Raw genomic sequence first — 5,000 nt, forward strand, 5'->3', positions numbered from 1 at the left:
CGTCAGCGGCGCTTCAGCTTTGGACAATTTCACGACCCGTCTTGAAACACGGACCAAGGAGTCTAACATGTGCGCGAGTCATTGGGCTGTACGAAACCTAAAGGCGTAATGAAAGTGAAGGTCTCGCCTTGCGCGGGCCGAGGGAGGATGGGGCTTCCCCGCCCTTCACGGGGCGGCGGCCTCCGCACTCCCGGGGCGTCTCGTCCTCATTGCGAGGTGAGGCGCACCTAGAGCGTACACGTTGGGACCCGAAAGATGGTGAACTATGCCTGGCCAGGACGAAGTCAGGGGAAACCCTGATGGAGGTCCGTAGCGATTCTGACGTGCAAATCGATCGTCGGAGCTGGGTATAGGGGCGAAAGACTAATCGAACCATCTAGTAGCTGGTTCCCTCCGAAGTTTCCCTCAGGATAGCTGGTGCTCGTACGAGTCTCATCCGGTAAAGCGAATGATTAGAGGCCTTGGGGCCGAAACGACCTCAACCTATTCTCAAACTTTAAATGGGTGAGATCTCCGGCTTGCTTGATATGCTGAAGCCGCGAGCAAACGACTCGGATCGGAGTGCCAAGTGGGCCACTTTTGGTAAGCAGAACTGGCGCTGTGGGATGAACCAAACGCCGAGTTAAGGCGCCCGAATCGACGCTCATGGGAAACCATGAAAGGCGTTGGTTGCTTAAGACAGCAGGACGGTGGCCATGGAAGTCGGAATCCGCTAAGGAGTGTGTAACAACTCACCTGCCGAAGCAACTAGCCCTGAAAATGGATGGCGCTGAAGCGTCGTGCCTATACTCGGCCGTCAGTCTGGCAGTCATGGCCGGTCCTTGCGGCCGGCCGCGAAGCCCTGACGAGTAGGAGGGTCGCGGCGGTGGGCGCAGAAGGGTCTGGGCGTGAGCCTGCCTGGAGCCGCCGTCGGTGCAGATCTTGGTGGTAGTAGCAAATACTCCAGCGAGGCCCTGGAGGGCTGACGCGGAGAAGGGTTTCGTGTGAACAGCCGTTGCACACGAGTCAGTCGATCCTAAGCCCTAGGAGAAATCCGATGTTGATGGGGGCCGTCATAGCATGATGCGCTTTGTGCTGGCCCCCGTTGGGCGAAAGGGAATCCGGTTCCTATTCCGGAACCCGGCAGCGGAACCGATACAAGTCGGGCCCCTCTTTTAGAGATGCTCGTCGGGGTAACCCAAAAGGACCCGGAGACGCCGTCGGGAGATCGGGGAAGAGTTTTCTTTTCTGCATGAGCGTTCGAGTTCCCTGGAATCCTCTAGCAGGGAGATAGGGTTTGGAACGCGAAGAGCACCGCAGTTGCGGCGGTGTCCCGATCTTCCCCTCGGACCTTGAAAATCCGGGAGAGGGCCACGTGGAGGTGTCGCGCCGGTTCGTACCCATATCCGCAGCAGGTCTCCAAGGTGAAGAGCCTCTAGTCGATAGAATAATGTAGGTAAGGGAAGTCGGCAAATTGGATCCGTAACTTCGGGATAAGGATTGGCTCTGAGGATCGGGGCGTGTCGGGCTTGGTCGGGAAGTGGGTCAGCGCTAACGTGCCGGGCCTGGGCGAGGTGAGTGCCGTAGGGGTGCCGGTAAGTGCGGGCGTTTAGCGCGGGCGTGGTCTGCTCTCGCCGTTGGTCGGCCTCGTGCTGGTCGGCGGTGCAGGATGCGCGCGCCTGCGCGGCGTTCGCGCCCCGGTGCTTCAACCTGCGTGCAGGATCCGAGCTCGGTCCCGTGCCTTGGCCTCCCACGGATCTTCCTTGCTGCGAGGCCGCGTCCGCCTTAGCGTGCTCCTCCGGGGGCGCGCGGGTGCGCGGATTCTCTTCGGCCGCCATTCAACGATCAACTCAGAACTGGCACGGACTGGGGGAATCCGACTGTCTAATTAAAACAAAGCATTGCGATGGCCCTAGCGGGTGTTGACGCAATGTGATTTCTGCCCAGTGCTCTGAATGTCAACGTGAAGAAATTCAAGCAAGCGCGGGTAAACGGCGGGAGTAACTATGACTCTCTTAAGGTGGCCAAGTGGCGGCGGTGTGGCTGCATCCGGACTTGGCTTTTCGAAGTGCGGTCTTGATGTAGTCGTGCTGCTGCTGCGAGGTGCCTTCCTTGGGTTGTAGTTACAGGGAGAGTGATGCGCAATACATGGGCCTAGCCCTCTTAGCCTCTCCTCTCCTGCGGTCTTCTCCCCTTCTCGTGGGCCCGCTGATTTTCGCAGAGTGGAAGACCGCACCAGGGGCTTGGGGGGGTTACCAGCCCCCCCTCGCACTATCCCTTTGTTAGTTGGGGGCAGTATTCAGAGAAAAAGTGGTGGCCCTTCCGCTGAAGGTGCCACCCCAACTTCCCCAGCACCTAGCCGGCCAACCGGCCGTGCCGAAAATTTTGTAACTTTTGCAGCTATGTATACCTGTAGTGAGTGCCACCGCAGCTTCACCACCAAGAACGGTCTCGGGGTCCATCGCCGCCGCCAACACCTTGCGGCCGCCAACGCGGAGATCGTCACGGAGAGGCATCACGCGAGGTGGACGGAGGAAGAAGTCCTGTCGCTCGCCAAGGCAGAGGCCGAACTGTTCCTCGAGAGGGACGCCCGGTTCTTCTTTGTAAATCAAGAACTCATCAGGATGTTCCCCGACCGAACGCTTGAGGCAATCAAGTGCCGACGGCGGCAAGCTGCCCACAAGCAGCTTGTCCGCCAATTCATGGAGGCGCTTGAGATCGGTCGGGGGGAAGAGCCGGCGTCCCGCCGGGGAGCAGCGAGCCCGCTGCCTGACGTGGGCGAGGCCGCTGCGCCGCCCGTCGACGCAGCCGAGGACTTCGCGGCCGACACCACCGGGCCGCCGCCGGAGGGGCCGACTGACGCCGCCATCTGGGAGCATCTGGCGGGGCTACCCGCTTCCGCCCAGCGTTTCTCTGCCCTGGATCGTGTCATAGGTCTGGGGCGGGGCACGCCGCCCGATGTCATCCTGGGCATGCTCCCGGATGCCCTTGCGTCGGTCGGGTCCAGAGGGGAGAGATCGATCACCAGGACACAGCGGCCGCGCCAACCATCGAAGCGGCCGCCTGCCGCGCCGCCGACGCAGAAGCGCAAGCGGCGCCGCTGGGAGTACGCGAGAACGCAGGATGCCTTCCGACGGTCGCGTGCACGTTGCGTGCGCGGCCTCTTGGATGGCACCCTGCTCCAGCCGCCACCTGCCATCCCTGGTCTGCTGGACTTCTGGGCGGACCTCTTCACCAAGAAGCCCATCTCCACCGCGGGCTTCATTCGTGACCGCCTCCTCCCGCACTCAGAGCCTGTCGCTCTTGAGTGCATATGGGGGCCGGTCACACATGAGGAGGTCGCCGCCGCGTTGCCGCCCAGGGGATCAGCAGCCGGGCCGGACGGCCTTACCCCAGCGGAGTTGCGGCGCCTGCCGCACGAAGTCCTGGTGAAAGTGATGAATCTCTTCCTTCTGGCCCGCGCCCTTCCGGAACGCCTGCTTCGCGCGCGGACGTCCCTTCTCCCGAAAACGGCTGCACCAACATCCCCCGCTGACTTTCGCCCCATTACGGTCTGCTCGGTGTTGGCGCGGACCTTTCACAAGGTTCTCGCGTCACGCCTGATGCGCGCATGTGCTGTGGACGAACGTCAGCGGGCATTCATCCCTCGGGATGGGATGTTGGAAAATACCTTCATCTTGGACACTGCTCTCACCGACGCAGTTCGCTCCTGCCGCTCTGTCTTTGTGGCGTCGATCGACGTATCTAAGGCATTCGATTCGGTAGATCATGCTGCCCTTCGCCCCGTGCTGAAGGCGCATGGCCTGCCGGATTGCTTTGTCGAGTATGTCGAGCGGTGCTACGAGGGCAGCACGACAGTGATAGCGGACGGCGCCGGCGTGGGCGTGTCTGTGCAGCCAGCACGGGGCGTTCGCCAGGGCGATCCCCTCTCCCCCCTCCTGTTCAACTTTGCGGTGGACTACGTTTTAGGCCAACTGCCCTCTCACATCGGAGCTCGGATCCTCGGTCGCAGAGTCAACGCTGCGGCCTTTGCAGATGACGTCTTGCTGTTTGCAGCGACCCCGAGGGGCTTGCAGTCCCTCATCGACGCAGCTACCGCAGCCCTCGCCCACCTGGGGCTGCAGATCAACGCCCGGAAGTGTTTCACCCTCGCCTTAGTCGCGTCAGGGCGCGAGAAGAAGGTGAAGGTGGACAGCAATGTCACCTTCACAGCAGGCAATACCACCATGCCTGCCCTGCGTGTGGGTGAAACCTTCCGGTACCTGGGGCTGCAATTTTCCACGGCGGGTCGCTGTGTCTTCAATCCACGTAGCCACCTGGTGGAGCAGCTTGACGTCATCTCCCGAGCTCCGCTGAAGCCGCAACAGCGCCTCCACGCTCTCACCAACATACTTCTCCCTGGCCTGTACCACGGGCTGGCCCTCAGCCGCACCCGGGTGGGTGCATTGAAGTCGGCCGACGTTACCATCCGGGCCGCCGTCAGGAGATGGTTCCGCCTTCCGGCGGACACCCCCCTGGGATACTTCCACGCTCCTGTTGCCCAGGGGGGCCTCGGCATTCCATCTTGCCGATGGATGGGTCCGACCCTCCGTCGGTCCCGTCTCCTGGCGCTGAAGAAGATAGGGCCAGCCTGCGACGGTGCAGGCATGGATGAGGTGCAGCGTGAGATCGAGGTGCTGGAGCGCCACCTAATGTGGGAGGGTCACCTCCTCAAATCGTCAACGCAGGTTGGGGAAATGTGGGCGGCGCGCCTACACATCGCCATTGACGGTGCGGCACTGTCATCTTCTGCCGCCGTCAGTGGCCAACATCAGTGGGTCGCCGACACCAGTCGCCTGCTATCTGGGCGTGAATACATCGACGCCCTCCGCGCCCGCATCAACGCCTTCCCTACGAAGGCACGGCGCAGTCGCGGGCGGGAGGCGGACACCAGATGCCGCGCGGGGTGCCAGGCCGTGGAGACCGCCAACCACGTACTTCAGGCTTGCTTTAGGACGCACGGGTCCCGGGTCAAGCGCCAT

At 62.1% G+C, this 5,000-nt stretch overlaps 1 pseudogene; it reads left to right on the forward strand.

Annotated features, from left to right (window-relative positions):
- The window catches only part of LOC124729145, a 7,962-nt pseudogene that overhangs the window by 885 nt on the left and 2,077 nt on the right, over positions 1-5,000 (forward strand).

The sequence above is a fragment of the Schistocerca piceifrons genome, unplaced genomic scaffold, assembly GCF_021461385.2.
Source record: "Schistocerca piceifrons isolate TAMUIC-IGC-003096 unplaced genomic scaffold, iqSchPice1.1 HiC_scaffold_1193, whole genome shotgun sequence".
In the NCBI taxonomy this organism is placed as follows: domain Eukaryota; kingdom Metazoa; phylum Arthropoda; class Insecta; order Orthoptera; family Acrididae; genus Schistocerca; species Schistocerca piceifrons.